Source organism: Alligator mississippiensis, chromosome 3, assembly GCF_030867095.1.
Source record: "Alligator mississippiensis isolate rAllMis1 chromosome 3, rAllMis1, whole genome shotgun sequence".
NCBI lineage: Eukaryota > Metazoa > Chordata > Crocodylia > Alligatoridae > Alligator > Alligator mississippiensis.
The window spans coordinates 237,298,403-237,316,914 of record NC_081826.1 but is presented as its reverse complement, the minus strand read 5'-3'; the positions used below and the strand labels follow the sequence as shown (position 1 = coordinate 237,316,914).

The 18,512-nt window shown below is 40.6% G+C and overlaps 1 long non-coding RNA gene across 1 annotated transcript; it reads right to left on the bottom strand.

Moving 5' to 3' along the window:
- Positions 1-5,607: 5,607 nt before the first annotated feature.
- Positions 5,608-18,280, bottom strand: LOC132249146 (uncharacterized). Its single transcript, XR_009460552.1, has 3 exons — positions 18,223-18,280; positions 15,274-15,360; positions 5,608-5,893 (listed from the first exon to the last, which is right to left on the bottom strand). It is a non-coding gene; the product is annotated as an uncharacterized LOC132249146 (long non-coding RNA).
- Between the last annotated feature and the right edge of the window lie 232 nt (positions 18,281-18,512).

Sequence of the window (18,512 nt, the reverse complement as noted above, 5' to 3'; positions counted from 1 at the left end):
ACTGATTTGGGTCAAATCGGTTTATGCAGTGTCTGTTCCAGACCCCTTCCTGGTTTAAGTTAAACCAGAGTCCCCCAGCATCCTAGATACTTTGCAGCCTGGGTGCCAGCTCTGAGCTCCAAAGCAGAGCTGGCTCCTCCCCACTGCTCCCTGGCTGGAGCTCTGGCACAGACATGAAGGCACAGCAGGGTCTGGTGGCTTCCCTCTTCCTCATCCCCCCCACCACTCACTGCTCAACCAGGGATCCCCCCCTCCTCTCTCCCACAGCTCATAGCCAGCATGTGGTATGCTAGCTAATGCTTAGAGGTGTCTGTGTAAGGCAGACAGGACAGTATCCACTTAGGGATTTTTTTGAGCTAATCAACAGGTAGCTGGTAATTTCCCTCCATCCCTTCCTTAGAAAAAGTTGTTTAAGAACAGCTTAAACTAATGAGAGGGGCTTTCTTTTGCTGATGGGCTGATAAGCACTGTGTAACTCCCTGCTGTGCAAGTAAATGCTGTGTAACTCCCTGTGTCACTCCCTGCTAGCTCAGTCACTGGTCAGAAAAGCAGTGGAGGGAGGGGAACCTCTCCCTAATCAGAGCCTCCTACTGGGTCCTGGCTGCACCCCCTCAGCTCAGAACTGTGTAAGGGAAGGGACGGCTGATCTAGTGCCCCTCCCCCGGCTTCCAGCCTGAGACACTGCAGGGATGCACCTGCATTTCTTCAGTCCAGAGGGGATGTCTGTATGATTACAAACTGGTTCAGCCTAGCCAGGTTAGACTAACCTGCAAAGATTGAATCAATTCAGGCTCAGGCTTTTTAGATGTCTGTCCCTAGCCCTAGAGTACATTTAAAAGTTGCAAGCTCATCAGCCTAAGGAGGAGAAGGACCTGGATACAATATCTATTACATGATGAGTTTGAATCATCAATATGATGTTGACACATATAAGTACATTGAGATTCTAATCTAGCACATGTGAAGTGAGATATTTCCCATAGAGATAGAGAAGTATTTGTACCATTTGTCACAACCCAGTGATTTTGGTGCCTCGGCATGGTGGAATTTTCCCGCCACATGAGAGCCTCTTGCAAAGTAAGAGGTTTTCTGTTGCAGCAGAAAACCCCCAGTGCAAGAGAGTTCCCGCCATTCGAATGCAAATTTGTGTCCCGCTATTGGCCAGCTCTAAATTATTCCTACATGGCGGCTAGTAATTGGCTTGCTAGCCTTTTAAAAATTAGCGTGACTTCCGCCCAAGTCGGAGAACTTTGAGCACGCTGCAGAGTGCTTCTAAAAGAGACCTGACTTGCGGCTGAGCTAATCGATAGACTGATCACCTATCGATTCTTCTCCCCGTCACCGAGCGCAATCCCAGACATATCCTATTCCCGCCGGCTTGATTTGTAGACGGATGAGCTAGCCTGAGCCTTATCAGCTGGAACAACTGATATAGTTGTTCAGACGACTGGACCATTTTTGTCGCAACCACCAGCGACGTAAGTAAAGTTTTACAACCATAAAGCTTTCTCGGCCTCTCTATTCACCAGCCTGCCCGACGAACAGGTAATTATTAAATCACCTCGAGTCAACTCTGGCCGTCCGAGACACCATTGTATAAAGCATTGATTGAGACCTGATCTGAAACACTATGTACAATTCTGGACACCATTTTCAAGAAGGATGAACCAAGGTAGCAAGAGGCTTGGGAAAAGTCTCCTAGGATGTTTTGGAATTCAAAGGTCCTATCATTTGATACGAATCTTGAAGAGCTTGGCTTGTGAAACCCAGGAAGATGAATGCTAAGAAAGAATTTGTTGTCTGTCAATAACTAGTTTGCAGGTTCCAAACCTTGTCCTGTTAATCTTTGGTGCAGTTACTTTGGGTCTATTGTAGAAATTTTAGCCAGCACAGTGATATTGGTTAACTATATTACAGTTTTGCCACATTTCCTTGCCATAAAGACCCCACTATATATGTGCCACAAAAGAGCTCTGGTTGGTACAGCTTATTTCAGTCTCTGTTTTAAACTGTGTCTACATTATCAGAGCTCTACTAGTAGACCAGCAAAACTTACAAGTAAAGAAGTTATCTATCATTCCTTCAGTTGCTGTAAACCAGTATATCAATTGAGCTACCTAGTTTATGCCAATAATTTATACCAACTAAGGATTTTGTTTAATGTATTTTATTCATCAGTAAACCTCCATGCACAATTTAGGGTTATATAAAAAAGGGGACCTTAGATAAGAATAGTTTACATTCACAAGCAATTTAGAGTTTTGTTTCTTCATTCTTCCATAGAATTACACTGTAGATGAATTTGGCTTTTGACATTTGCACAAGTTTAAAATAAAGAAAAATATATGTGTTCATTCTAGTACCAGTGGATTTGCAATACTTCTGGGTGCCATACTACTCTTTTAGCAACCCAAGTTTCAGAAAACAAATAACAAGGAATGTATGATATTTGTTTCATAGGTATAAATATGTGCAGTGCTTTATAGTCGAGAAGTCTAAAGACCTAATCTGAAGAGTTCCATTAAGTCTACTGATAAAGATATGTTTGACATGACTTGTCCCAAGCCATCTAAGTTCTGGCTGTATCTCTGAGATGCAATGAAAATGACACCAAAGCACGTGAGAAAGGGTAAGAAAAGAAATAATGCTTATGCTGTACAACCCTGACTTTCAATTTGTAAAGTAGTTTGTGACAAAAATCTCACATGTAATAATCTTAGAGGTTAAATTGCACATCAAACATAGTTTCAGGTATTTTCATTTATGTGCTTTTGAAAATAGAATAGCAGTCAAAGGGTGAGTTACTTTTGTGGTATGGTCTGATTGACAGCATTACCGCTCTCTCAGTTTTCACATCAAAATGCTCTTAATAGTTCTGAGAATATGAGCCTGAGTAAAAGGAAAGAAATGCCAGTTTCCTGAGTGCTGGGAAAGAAGCTGAGGAAGTTCTTAGGATGGAATCTCAATCCCCTTAGGTCAGAGTGAATTTGAAGACCAACACACTGAGTACTTCAGTGTATGGGGGAAGTAGTTGACATGGCCTGATATATCACTGCTAAACTGGATTGAGGCCATATGGGTCCTCACTGTGTGTGTGGGCCAACTGACCACATCCTTGGCATCCCACATTTCTCTTCTCTGTGGATTGCAGAGACCTACCACAGAGGTGTCTGCAATGTAAATGGTGGTACAAAGTCTCCTGAGATGAGACCCTCACTTCACAGTGTCATCAGTATGGATCCACACTGTATTCCTTGTTGCTATTGCCCTTTTCTGCCTATATTGACAGGTCTATGGTGGGGATTTGTTATAAACAAAGAGCAACCACAGGCTAGTGGATTATGCCAGCTTTTGCAGAGAAAAGGACTATGCATGCCACCCATAAAAACCCAACTGATATGACCCTGACCTCTCTATGGTTCTATTTCACTGCTTTCTGAAATGAGAAAAGTATCAGACTTTCCTCACTGCTTAGATGGAGCTGACAACTAAAATGAGTTCATTCAGATCCTCCCATGATGAGAGAAACACAGCAGTAATAAAATTAAGCAGTACAACAATTAACCTTAAAACACTGATTTTCTTAAAATAGTTTTATTTTTTAATATCAAAGACATAAGGAAAAGTGAAAGTAGGATAAAAATATATCACATATTGCCAGTGAGTGAGAGGACAAGAAGAATGTGAGATATGTAAAGCATGATTTCTAGCTGACGCCAGTTTAGTACTGATGTCAGTGAGCCCATTAAAGGACAACTCCCTTTTGGCTTCCTTGCATGACCTGTTCTCAGTGGACTGTGAAGGTCCTGATTTTAAGTCTTAGCTGTGCTCTGTGCATACAGTGAGCCCTGACATTAGAAGCTTATTATTATTTGCTATTTCTTCAGTTAGCTCAGTGCTGAGGGGCTAATAAAGTCTACAAACTAGTTAAATCTAGTGTCTTGCCAACTGTTTGCAGACACGATAGAATAGGTTGCCTATAGGATACAGAGTTGATCAGCTAGTTTAGTTTTCAGTTTCAGGGAACTGAGCAGAATAGCAGCAGGCAGCAGTAGGCCTGTTTGATTTGGGCCCACTTGTATGCTAATGACTTGCTCTTGTATTTTTCATATTATGGCTCTATAGATTTAATAGACCAAATAGCATTTACATGGGAAGGATGATGCAGTTAACTCCCAGTGCTCACTCAATTTATCTTAAATTCATGTCCAAGTGTTCCTACTGATGAAGCATAGCGTATACAGTGTGTGCTTTGGCTCACTCTCAGTCAGTGCTCTAAAAACTATTCAATGTTTGAAAATAAGGTCATGCAGGTTCCTTCCCAACAGTATGGTGCACAGAGCCCTTTGATGGTAAAAGTAGCAGTTCCCAAAGACCAGCTGAGGACCACCCACACATCCTCCAAAAACACATGCATCACTGATGTGTTTAATGAATACCCAATGACTTTAAGAGCAGTACAATTAAAAGTGCTTGCAAAGTCTCGTGTGCTGTTCTGTGAAAGAGCCCTTCACACTGTCACTTTTTCTATCCTTCCCTTAAGAATAAAATCTTCAGAGAGTAAAAAGAAAAGGTTAAAGACATCTATGTTTCTGTTTTCATTTGTTTGATTGGAAAAGAGATTTTTTTTAAAGGTAGGAAGAAAAAGATGAGAGAGTACAAACTCCTGTGAAGAATTCTATAGCCACATAATTTAACACCACTGGGCTAAGTTAATAATATTTCTTGTTTCGATGCTTTCAGCTCTGTGGTCTGCTTGCTGGCATAAGCACTGCTCCATTTATAATACAGACATTAAACCAGATTGCCTGGTTTAAAGACTAATAGATGCTGCATAAACTCTTCAGGGAGTCTACAGATCAGTTGGCATCTGTAATCTCTTCACCTCTCGAGGTTTAGTGCAGAAAATCTGGTAAGGTAATTACTCTGGTTCCTGGCATGTCTGAAGTGTTCTGATGTCAGGGAAGCTGCGTTTGGATCCCAGAATGCAATTTTGTATAAACAAACATCACAATAAATGTGAGCCAGGGGTAAGATATTGGAAGACAAAGTGCAGTGCAGGTTGCATTTCAATTTAGGAGCACTGTCTCAACTTGGCTTAAATTTATGCAGTACAGAGATATATTGTCAGTAAAATAACCCCTGTTGTAAACTACTCAGAGATAACTAGGAATATCAGGGTACTAGTTGAAGGAAGGATTAGGAACCACTTCAAACTGATGGTTAAAAAACATACTAGCAATGACTTTATACCTCATGTCCTTTCACAGTCCTCTGCTTATGAAAGCTTATGTTATACATCTCTGATTTAGTTTATAAAGATGAAAATCTACCCTGCCTTCTACCTCACTTCAGACTAATATAGCTAACTACCTCCTTCCCCATACCTCATGCCAGTGCTATGTCTCACTGACTTGTGTCCCAGTGGTGGTACGTGGTGTGCAGAAGCTCAAGCAATGGAGCTTGGAAAATGATGATTCCCTTTAGAAAAAAACATTTCATTTTCAATATATATTCTTTCTCTTCCAGTAGCCCTTAGATACCCAATCATGGCGGACAGGTCTACTGTGACAAGGACTGAACAAACGTAGGACAAGAAATGATCCCTGCCTTTTTGTTTGGAAATCTTTCAGTTTAATTGGCAAATATCATTATTTATATGCTTCCTAGATATAGGCATCCTTAGCCTACAAGCTTATAATCATTAAATGGACAGCATGAAGAAATCCAAACTTCCTGCATGGTAGAGGTTTTAAGAGGACAGTGCCCTAGGAACTAAAATCCATACAATGCCCCCTAAAACCCATACGATGCAGAACTATTTTGGATATGCTTGACAGGTCTTGTGCAGGAATTTTCAATTTCTCAATCTTTGCTTTGTGTTGAGGTGCACCTGGGAGAGAACAAAATACATAAGTTTTATAAAGATTTTTTTTCTCTCATCTCAAATGTGCTATATTATCTTTTGAAAAGGGGTATAGACCTTTTTATCTTCACACAGAATTTTTCTAACTTCTCCTTAAAATTTACCAGATTCATGAAAACAGAGTACTTTTCAGTGATTACTCTAAAGAACTGGATCTTTGGAGGGAGAGGTGATTAAAAAAAATCAGGTTCACTCATCCTTTACATCTCTCAGATAATAGTCACATTTGTTTTTTTTGAGTGCTGTTTTAAGGATCAATGGTCTCAAGTTACAGCAAGGGAGGTTTACGTTGGATAGTAGGAAAAACTTTCTCACTAGGAGGGTGGTGAAGCACTGGAATGGGTTACCTAGAGCAGTGCTTCTCAAAGTGGTGGTCTGCGGATTGCTGCCGGTCCGCGAGCCGCTGGTCGCTGGTCCACAGCGAGTTGCCAGGAAAGAAAGAAATGTATTTTCAGAAGCATAACATTGATATGTCATAGTGCCACAGTTCATACGTTCCAACACCCCAGGTGACGTCACGTCGCATGAGGTGAGGAAAGAGAAAGAAACAGCCGGTCGCGCATTTGTGTAGTGCTGTTACATGCAGTTGCTGCCACCGGCTGAACCGGGCACGGGTCCCTGGCCTACTGGAAAAAAAATTGCCGGTCTGCCACATCAGATAGTTTGAGAAGCACTGACCTAGAGAGGTGGTGGAATCTCCATCCTTGGAGGTTTTTAAGGTCCAGTTCAACAAAACCCTGGCTGGAATGATCTATTTGGGATTGTTTCTGCTTTGAACAGGGGGTTGGACTAGATGACCTCTTGAGGTCCCTTCCAACCCTAATTTTCTATGATTCTATGATTCTATTTTACCAGAGATTCAAGTAATTCAGTTTCTCTGACTTCCCATGAAAGATAATTTAAAAGTTTAAGAAAACACACTATTGGGAACAGATTTTTTTTACATCTATCTTAAATTTTTCTTTGCTTATTTTCATCTCCTTATTCCAAGTTATAGCTCTATGTACTCAACCTAAGCTATTCCTATTCCTCCCCTTCAGGTCTTCATACACTTGTATAGAGATGGCCAACCAGTGGCACAAGTGCCACAATTAGCAGAGGCAGTTTCTGTGCGTGGTACGAGGAGGATCAGGTACGGGACAGTTAGGGCAGGAAGCAGAAAACAGAACAAAAGATCAAGTAGAGGTTACAGGGCAGGAAGCAGAAAACAGAGCAGGAGATTGGGTGAGGAGCACAGAGTACAGAGCAGAAAGCAGAGCAGCAGATTGATCAGAAAAAGGGAATTGAAGTGGCAGTTGTGGGGGAGCACAGAGCTAATTTTTGGCATGCCTGTCAAAAAGTTTGGCCCTCTCTCCATAGTGATCAGGTGGCTTCAACTCTACAATCTGCATTTATTCTTTTCTTTTTCCTTGGCTGCCTACAGACATGAAAAAACCCCAACCCAACAGCGCTTTATTTTCAGCTTGGTGCAGCCCTGCTCCAAGCACAGTACACACCCAGAAGAGGCATTGCATTCATTTGACCTGGCTCACCAATGATTGAATCAGCTATTAGATAAAAGTGCCAAAAAGCCCTGCTGAAGCGCCTAATCTATATACAGACAGGAGCTGGGTCAAACTAATGTATATCCTCTTCCAGTAAAATGCTGTTTTGCTTTTTGTTTTTTCATGTCTGTCCATACCCCTTGTGATATATCCTACCAGACACATCAAGGTCACTTTTGGGTTTTTTTAGTTTCTTCCAAAGTGTTGATATCATCAAGGGCTCTATAATTGTACAAAGCTCTCTTAGTTGGTGTAAAGAGGGACAGTAGGTATGGAAAGGGCCTATTACTTTTCTGGTCTTTGTGTCTGAACATCAAAATCACATTGATTGGCACAGCAGACTGCAAAATGACAGCTTATATCCCATGTTCACTATATCTCTTATTGCTTAGGGTAGGTATTTGCTTGTCACACTCCTGTATGAATATGTGCGTTAAACTTACATCACAGAATTACTAGCTTGTGCTCTTCTAGCCTGGGCTTCATTTTATGTTGAGTCTGCCATTTTATTCTAACCTCTCTAGACAACTCTATACCAGATCTTTATGTTTAGTGACTTTTTTAGGTAATAGCTCTAAAAATAGGAATGAATCACACCTCATCACGGCGATGCAGGCATGTAACAAAGAAGCAAGATGTCCTGTTAGTTTAGCTATTAAGTAGGACTTTTTAGCTATGAGAGTGCTTAAGGACTGGAAAAAAATTCTGGAGATGTATGGAACCTTCATCGCTAAAGTTTGCATTCATCTGGGATGGTTTAGCTGGGGCATGATCCTGTCTTGAGTAGGGGTGGGGCTGAGCTACAGGAACATTGCAGGTCTATTTTTCTTTGCACCAATGCATTGTTATCATGGGTATCAGAATTGTCAGAAAGGAAAGCTTTGCAAAGCTACTGCATCCCCTGAGTACCTGGGGGATAGGATGGGGCAGGGAAAGATATCTTTTTGGTTCTTCCTCACAATGTATGCCCAGTGGTATAGTTATACCAGTTACAGAGCTATTTCCTTTCCAGAGCTGCAGGGAGAGATACACGGTGATTCCCCAAATTGATATCTCCCGTCATACTTCTCCAGAGGTAATGCCCCAACACCCCTGGACTCTGGAAATCATAATGTCACAATCTAGACTGTGTCATTTGAAAATGTAATGGTAAGCACCCCCTTCCCCCACCCCAAAAAAAAAGAAAAGAAAAAAGAATTGCTATATAGTTTATATTGGGAGAAGCCACACAGATTAATGTTACATATCAATATCCATGCGACAAAACCCAGAGACCTTTTTATGTGGCACTATTGTTTTCTATTTTAGCATCCTTTGACTGAAGGCATCGTTTTTTAAACCAGTATGTTTGTGTCAAAATACACACAAGGCTTTCAGTGGTTTCATTTCATACATGAAACAGATGATGGCTGCCAGATATATATTAGAAACAGAAATCATACAGAGGTTTATTTTATATCTTTGGGCACTATCATTTTTGGACCTAATGACATTCATCTAAAACTCAAAGACTTAGATCCCAGTAGGTTTTTCAATTACAGTGAAAAATACCCACAGTAACATTTCTGTTTAAAATAAGGTACATTCTATATCTCATCTGAAGATTGCACTGAGTAGGTGGATTTGATTTTGTAGTGCATATGTTATACAAGAGAACATTCTGAAAGTCAGTGATCATTATCACAACCTCTCCTGTACAACAATGTTATAGAAGAAACAATGTAATAGCTTCAGAATGGCCTGTTATTGCTACACTTCAAGAACCCTTACTGAGAACCTATTTCCTATGTCATCCATTAGAATAAAATTGTAAAAACATTTTTTTTTCTGTTTCTTGAGCCATTACTGCAGTTAGGCACAGATTAGAAGACATAAGTCTCCTGCACAGGCCATTATCCACTCCTTGGGCTATATACTGTTCTGTTGAGTTCTCGTGGAAAATCAAAAGAGAGATGCCTTTGGAATTACAGCTATATTTTGAATATTAAGAAAATATTGTTTATGTGCAAAGTCTGTAACTATGTATTTGTCTGAAACTTACCTCCATATTGACTGTGAAGGATGATAATGTAGGTCATACACATTTAAAGCACAGCAACCTATTAAGATGCTTATGAAAATAATTAGTACTTTATATGCTGTATAGCCTCAGAAGAAACCATTAGACTCTATTTTGGCCACTATCATGTGAAAATTACCTTTTCTCTTCCAGTGTGACAGAAAGCATCTGAATTTTAATCCTCTGACTCTTGTTTTGTGCCTTTACTGTAATATAATGGTAACACCACTCATTAGGACATGCTACATACATGTGACAGATATACTGATATTCTCCCTGTGGCAAATGGAATGTGATTATTAGGAGGAAGGTAGGGTAGGGTGGCACCTTAGAGATTAACTGGGTCAGAGATGCATGATCTTATTAGGAGTTGAATAATTTAGGTAGCATAAAAAGTGTTGTGTTGTTGTAGAAGGATGAATTGTACTGGGAATTCATGAGAATGGGAAATAGAGTCAAAGGGCTCAGTTCATCCCAAGAGTGTAGATAAATATAAATTGTAGCTTCCTGCATCAGGATGTCTCCTTCCACTGTGGGGAGAGGCAGGCTTTCCAGAATTTATGCCGACCCTTTAATGAATCTAGCCTCAAAAGTCTAGGGCTTTACCGTAGGCCCTGACCCAGGTTGATTTTCATTGTTGAAAGCTGCTGTAAAGGAGCAGCTGAGGATTGCTCTCCCTTTGACCCAGGGGAATCCTGAGATGATGTAAAGCTGATTTTGCCAGGTTTGTGTCACCCATATTCTCACCTGTGGTGTTTAATGGCAGGAGTTTAAAGAGCATGAAGTACCTTGTCAGATCCTCCACCGTACCATCTTTTGATTGTAAGCAACAAAACTTTCAGTTTTCAGTCTTTCAGTTGGTGTATGTCATTGAAAATAAAATAAGCTATCTTCCATTTTGATTATACTAATGTTATCTACATATGGAGTTAGTACAGAAGAGATCTACAACTCATACCCTAGCTTACTGTGCAGTAAATTACCTAAGGGCCAAATGATAAGATACAATAAAGGAGTGGCATGAAGGATCTTCCATGGCAGACCGGTTACTCATGGTTTGGACCTAAATGCTCTAAATCTGAATTTCAGAGATTTCATAGACATTAGGGCTGGAAGGGAGCTTGCAAGATCATCTGATCCAGCCCCCTGCCCAAGGGCAGGAAATCAGCTGGGGTCAGAGGACCCCAGCAAGATAATAATCCAAACACATTTGAATGTGTCCAGAGTAGGTGCTTGTACCACTTCTGGGGGGATCTATTCCAGACTCAGGAGACTCGGACAGTAAAAAAGTTCTTCTTTGTGTCCAGTCTAAAATGGCTTTCCAGCAGTTTGTGACCGTTGGACCTTGTTTTCTCTAGCAGAGCCCTGGTGAACAGACTTTCTCCCAGGTCCTGATGTACACCCTTGATATACTTATAGGCTGCCACCAAGTTCCCCCTGAGCCTACGCTTTTCCCGTGCCTCTCAGCCTCTCCTCATATGGCCTGCTCTCTTGACCTCTTATCATGCGTGTGGCTCTCCTCTGAACTCTCTCAAGTTTCTCCACATCCTTTTTAAAGTGTGGAGCCCAGAGTTGGATGCAGTACTCCAGCTGTGTTCTCACCACGCCTAAATAAAGCAGGAGAATGGCATCTTGGGTCTTGTTTGAGATGCATTGGTAGATATAAGGCAGAGTTTTATTTGCTTTGCTGGCTATGGCATCACATTGGTGGCTCATATTCATTCTGTGGTCAGTTATGACCCCCAAGTCTCTTTCAGATGTAGTACTAGTGAGTGAAGTACTGCTGAGCCTATAGGTATGATGTGGGCTTTTCCTCCTGAGGTGGAGCACCTTGCATTTCTCTATGTTGAAGGTCATCCTGCTTGTATATGCCCACCTTGCAAGGCTATCCAGGTCAGCCTGGATCCCCACCCTCTCCTCCAGTGTAACCATGCTTCCCCATAGTTTGGTGTCATCCATGAACTTAACCAGTCCATTTCTGACACCTGAATGCAGATAGTTAATGAATATATTAAAGAGTACCGGTTTGAGTGCTGAACCCTGAGGGATGTCACTGGTCACCAGGCACCATGCTGACTCAGTTCCATCAACAATCATTCTCTGGGTCCGACCACAGAGCCAGATCCCGAGCCATCAGACCGTACGGTTGTCAAGGCCACAGTTCCCCAGTTTTGCCATGAGGATATCATGGGAGACCAAGTCAAAGGCTTTTTTGAAATCCAAGTAAATACATCAACATCTCCCCCCTGTCTAGGTGATGCATCACTTGGTCAGGCACAACCTACCCAAAATGCAGCCATGTTGGCTGTCTCTCAGAATGGCACCTTCTGAGAGACAGCCAATGTCAGCCTGTTAATGGATTCTTTGATAATTTTTTCCAAGATCTTACCAGGGATTGAGGTCAAACTGATTGGCCTGTAGCTCCCTGTATCTTCCTTTCCTTCCTTTCTTGAAGATAGGCACCCCTTCTAGTCTTCAGAAACTTCTCCTGAGTGCCACAAGTTCTCAAATATCCTCGGCAATGGTTGAGCTATGATGTCGGCCAACTCTTTTAGCCCTCTTCGGTACATTCCATCAGGGCCCGCTGACTTATGGATGTCCAGCCTCTTAAGGTGTTCCCTCACAAGGTCTTCACTAAATGTAGGTGTATGGTCACCCGTACCCTCGTAGTCCTGTGTCTTGTCAGGTAGGGTGGCCCCCTTGGGCTGGTGGAAAACTGATGCAAAGTAACCATTGAGGAGATTAGCTTTTTCCTGGGTGTTGGTTGCCAGCCTCCTCATTTGATTGAACTTAGCACAATCAATGGCAAAGTGCCTATAAATTAACTGGGTGAGAGGACAACCCTAAAGGGAGAATTTCAGTGCTCTGAAGAAGAAATCAAACGCCACTGATCGGATAAAATATATCTGAAAAAAATCAGAAGTCTTGCAGAGGTGGTAATTTTTATTAGACCAACTAGATAGTTGCAAAAATAATTATTTGCAAGCTTTCAGGCACACAAGCCTTTCCTTAGGCCTAGGAGAGTGCAAAGCTTGTAAAATTTCTCCCAGGTGGAAATGAAAATTCATATTTCACAGGAGAGCTGAAAAAATAGCATTATCTGTATGTCTGATTGTCTGTCTGATTTCTTTATGTGCAAACACCAAACTTTCTATGATACACTGATAACGGCATCTCAAGAAAGTGTCCTACCTTCCCTCACACCTTGTAAAAGCAGATATGGCTAACACAGCATCTACTTTTTTCTCACCTTAGACTTGAAATATGTATGTTTTGACTCTTTCCAAGACATAATTCAAAGTAGATTGACATTAACTGATAACCATGTATATGGCCCTATCTCTCAATTGGATATTTAACACTTACTTAAGTAAATTAAAATTTTGCCCACTTGCCTGCTTGAGACTGTGGAGTGCTTACTAGGTACTTTATATGGCTTCTGTATACTTTATAATCTTTAATAGATTTACCTTCATAAACCCCTGTGAGATACAAAAGTAATGCTATTTCTGCTTTACAGCAGGTGAGCTGAGGTTCAGAGATGAAATGGCCTCTCAAATTCAAACAGGGATGTGTGGTATAGCAGAGAGTTGACCAGAAGTCTCCCAAATTCCAGGCTAGTGCCCTAACCAGTGGGGAGACTTTCCTTACAGCATTGTACCAACTAGTCAGCTGAAATAAGATGACCAAGTCCCCTGTACTGTCATGTATTCAATACATTATTTGAAACCTAAATTAACTTACACTGGATCCTGCCTTGTACAGTAGATACCTTGACTTCAAAACAAGCTCTGTGCTTGGAACAACTGAAGTTATTAGGTGCAATATTAATACATTAGAGTAAAATATAATATACCCTTGTGTTTTACAAAACCTTGAATCCTGTAACTTGTTGAGTTAAATTGTGTTTTTTTTAAATATCTAAATGACTATATTCTGCATTTTTCCCTTTAAAAGGATAAGTAGTGGAGAAAAAGTAGAAATACTCTTTATTTTCCTGTAGCCTGCCAATCAGCAAATGTAGCAAATGTTCTAATTCATTGACCTTGTGCATTTAATTTCTGTGAGCATTTATTTCGTCATGATTAGAGATCTGCATGTAATGACTCCTGAATTGCAAGTATCTTTGTTTCTTTTCTTTGTCTATGTACAGTTTTTTAAGAGAAGAGACATTCATATTCATTTTATGTTGTTGCACCTCACCAAAGGATAATCAAGATGAGTCATGTCTCAAATGTGAGTTTTCTGTGCCTTGTTGTTTAATCAATAGATATAGTTGGGTGTAGTACTTACAAAGGGCTAAGTACCTTTTTCCAGGGAGAAGACTGTAAAGTGTGATTGATGTGAAAAAACCCCCCAGCTTAGCTGATTTGGGGTTGAAATTCAAGATGCAGCTTGGACCTAGAAAGCCATGAATGACTTGGGGTATTTCTATATAAGAAGTCATACCATGAGAAGTTACCTCTCTACCTTCAGCATTCAGAAGCTTGTTTAGTATATAATGAACAGCTGTACTCATTAGAAAACCAGTGTTATTCTTTTTTACCTTTGTGGGTAGCCAGTTTTCAGGATCTTGTGAGTTGTGAAAGGAAACGCATTACTAGAGTCTGTGTCTGTCTTGGTGCAATTTCGTCTATTTATAAAGAGTGGACAAAGACCCATTTCCCTGAATGCAGTAGGAAAGCAGTAGGAATCAAACAGCAGGGTGCACTTTCTTTATTCATAGTTCCAAGACTTGTTTTAAGTAGCGCTCTGTGCCAAAGCTCAAAGTTTTTTTTTTTCTTTGCTGACTTCTTGTTATATTTAGGTGGTCTTCCAAAGCTCCCTACATTTGCATTCTCACCTCAGGGAAAATTTCTGAGACAGCATAGCTCTATTCTTACTCCAGCTTTGAGTTCTGTGTTTCAGGCACTTTTATTCTTTCATGGACCTATTCTGCAGAGGAGCTGAATTGATTTTTTTAAACATTTACCCTTAAAGAAGGACAGCTGTCACATTCACTGAAGTTTCACCTAACTCCTAGAATAACAATATTATATTGGCATTCAATGGTAAATTTACATAGGTACCATTGCCTCCTATTGGATGACATAAAAAATTGCTCAATGAGTGCCAGAGACCCAAAGCAAGTAGACTGCCATGCTGACACTCAGCACTTCAATTGGATGGATGATAGGATTCAGGGAGTGTGTAGAGAGAGAAATGCAGTCAATTGGCAATGAGGTGACCAATAAGAACTTCTAAGCAAAAGCACTGAGTATTATAGTAGCAACTTACATTCAGAGACAGATCTTCAGGTGTTAAAAATTGTCATAACTCCATTAAAACCATCCCAGTACTTCTTACTTCAAAGTCTATCATAATAACAGCTTGAACTAGAGGAGTCTGTTTCTTCTAAGATTTCTTTTCTTCCTCAATAATAGCAATTAATATTTTACATCAACCACTAAATGGCCTTGCAAAGATATAAATGCATTCTTTGTGGTGAATGAAGTGTAGAAGTCACAGGAAGTGGGAACTGAAGAGGTTACAGATTATCTACTCATCTAAATTAAATGTACTCTTATCCAGAGTTACAAAAAGAAAGAGAATGTGTTTCTTACGATATCTGAATGTACATTTGAATGAAATGTACTTTTTGGTATCTAAAATGGTGGCATAGCAAAACACTTCAGCAGCATTCTATGAGAGACTTGATACCTTCTCCTGAAGTCATGATCCATATATCTCCAGCACAAACTCACCTGAGGCAATATCAGCATAGGAAATAATCCTGTCAGTAACCATCAACTTTGACAGATTAGGCCTGGTCATTGCTCAGATAGAGGCCTCTAAGGGAAAAAGGAAATAGTCTTTAGGAAGCACATATCTGTTTGTACATCAAGTGGCAGATGCTATTTCTATATCCTGTGAAATCTATTACTGTAGCTAAAGATTTCTCTTAAAGCTGGAAAGAAATTGAGTCTGTTACTTATTTTAAAAAAATACAACACATTATCATCACCCCCATTACCCATCAAAAAAAAAGGGTTTTTTTGTTTGTCTAGATTGGGAGGTTTCTGGGACAGGGAATGCATGTTATTAATCTTTAGCATCATAGGATACTGACTGGGCCCATTGATACAATAATAGGTACTTATATATAAATACATGCAACCAAAGAAACTATACCTATATATTTTCTTTATATATTTTATATAAAACAAATATATATGGAAAAATATACAAATCAGAGAGAGAGAGAGAACAGCAGCAGAGTAAGGAGCCTGGACTTCAGAAAAGCAAACATTGACTCCCTCAGGGAACTGATGGGTAGGATCTCCTGGGAGGCAGCTGAGTGGGAAAGGTTTTTTAACGAAACCTTACTGAGGGCACAGGAACAAACCATCCTGACATGAAGGAAGAATAGAAAAAGTGGCAAGTGACCAGCTTGGCTTAGCAGAAAACTCTTCAGTGAGTTTAAACTCAAAAAAGAAATGTACAAGAAATGGAAACTTGGACAAACAACTTAGAAGCAATATAAAAGCATTGCTCAGGCATGCAGGGATGAAGTCAGGAAGGTCAAAGTGCAATGGAGTTGCAGCTAGCAAGGAATGTGAAAGGTAAGAAGAAGGGTTTCTACAAGTGTCAGTAACAAGAGCAGGGTCAGGGAAAGTGTGGATCCCTCACTGAATGGGGGAGGCAATCTTGTGACAGAGGATACAGAAGAGGCTGAAGTGCTCAATGCCTTCTTTGCGTCAGTCTTCACAGGAAAGGTCAGTTCCCAGACTACTGCTACAGGCAGCACAGTTTGGGGAGGAGGTGAGCAGCCCTTAGTGGTGAAAGAACAGATTAGGGACTATTTGGAAAAGCTGGACATATACAAGTCCATGGGGCCAGAGGCGATGCATCTGAGGGTGCTGAGGGAGGTGGCTCATGTGATTGCAGAGCTGCTGGTTAAGTGACTATTATTTTTTAAAATTCATGGTGATTGGGCAGGTCCCAGGTGATTATAAAAGGGCAAAAATGGTGCTTATCTTTAAAAAAGGGAAGAAGGAGGATCCAAGGAACTACAGACTAGTCAGCCTCGCCTCAGTCCTCAAAAAATCATGGAGCAGGTATTCAAATAATCCACGTCAAAGCACTTGGAAGAGACAAAGGTGATTAGGAACAGTCAGTATGGATTCACTAACTGTTGGCTGTCTGGCCATCCTGATTGCCTTTTATGATGCGATGACTAACTCTGTGAATGTAGTGGAGTTAATATACCTTGACTTTAGCAAGGTTTTTGATACCATCTCTCACAGCATTCTTGCAATCAATCTGAAGAAGTCCAGGTTGGATGAATGGTCTGTAAGGTGGATAGAAAGCTGGCTGAAGTATCGGACTCAACAACGGCTCATTATCTAGCAGGCAGCCAGTATCAATTGAAGTGCCCCAGGGGTTGGTCCTGGAGCCAGTTTTGTTCAATATCTTCATTAACAATCTGGAAGATAGGATGGATTGCACCCTTAGCAAGTTCATGGATGACACCAAACTGGGGAGTGTAGGAGATACACTAGAGGGTAGGGCTAGGATTCAGAGTGACCTAGACAAATTAGAGGATTGGGCCAAAAGAAATTTTATGAGGTTCAACAAGGACAAGTGAAAAGTCCTGCACTTAGGACAGAAGAATCCCATGCACCAGTACAGGCTGTGCGCTGACTGGGTGGCAGTAATTCTGCAGAAAAGGACCTGGGGGTTACAGTGAACAACAAGATGGATATGAGTCAACAGTGTGCCCTTGTTGCCAAGAAGGCTAACAGCATCCTGGGCTGCATTAATAGAAGCATTGCCAGAAGATCAAGGGAAGTAATAATTCTACTCTATTCTATACTGGTGAGGCTACATCTGGAATGCTGTGCTCACTTTTGGGCCCCCCACTATAGAAAGGATGTGGACAAGTTGGAGAGAGTCCAGCAGAGGGCAATGAAAATGGTTTGGGGGCTGGGGCACATGACTTATGAGGAGAGGCTGAGGGAACTGGGTTTATTTAGTCTCCAGAAGAAAAGACTAAGAGGGGATTTGATAGCAGCCTTGAAGAGGGCTTCCAAAGAGGATGGTGTTAGACTGTTCTGAGTGGTGACAGATGACAGAGCAAGGACCAATGGTCTTAAGTTGTAGCAAGGGAGGTTTAGGTTGGATATTAGGAAAATCTTTTTCACTAGGAGGGTGGTGAAGCACTGGAACAGGTTACCTAGAGAGGTGGTGGAATCTCCATCCTTGGTGGTTAAGGTCTGGCTAGACAAAGACCTGGCTGGATTGATCTAATTAAAGATGGTCCTGCTTTGAGTGGGGGGTGGACTAGATGACCTCTTGAGGTCACTTCCAACCCTCATTTTTTTATGTTTCTACGGTTCTACTAGTGGTAGGCACAATAAAAATAGCTATCATGATTTTTATTGTTTTTGTTATGTAGAAAAATTATATATATAATTATAATTTTTCTATATAAAGAAATAATTATAAAAATCATGATAGCTGGTTTTATTGTGCCTACCACTAGTACTGGAAAATATGCCTTAATATTATTTTTCCCTAATTTCTCTCTTGACTGTTTATTTAAATATGTGCTTAATAGTGTGTATTGGGAAAATGGCTCATTCATTATGACTGCACTCTAGTCCATTATATATGTTAGGAGAAAATATTATATTTTTAACTCTGTCACTTACCAACTGTCTGATGTTGGCCAGATCACTTCACCTTTCTGCATCTCAGTTTCTTCACTTATAAAAAAGAGATAATAGCATTAGCCCTGCTTCTGTAAAACACTTTGAAATGCTTGGATGAAAAATATTACAGTCATAAATGTTAGGTGCAAGATATGGGCTAAATTCATGCTTGGTGTAACTCAATTTCAGTGGATGAAGTTACACTGAAAATGAATTAATATCAACTAATTTTAAAGAGAAAGGAATTAAACACATAGACACTAATTTACTGAGGAATTCTCATAACATCA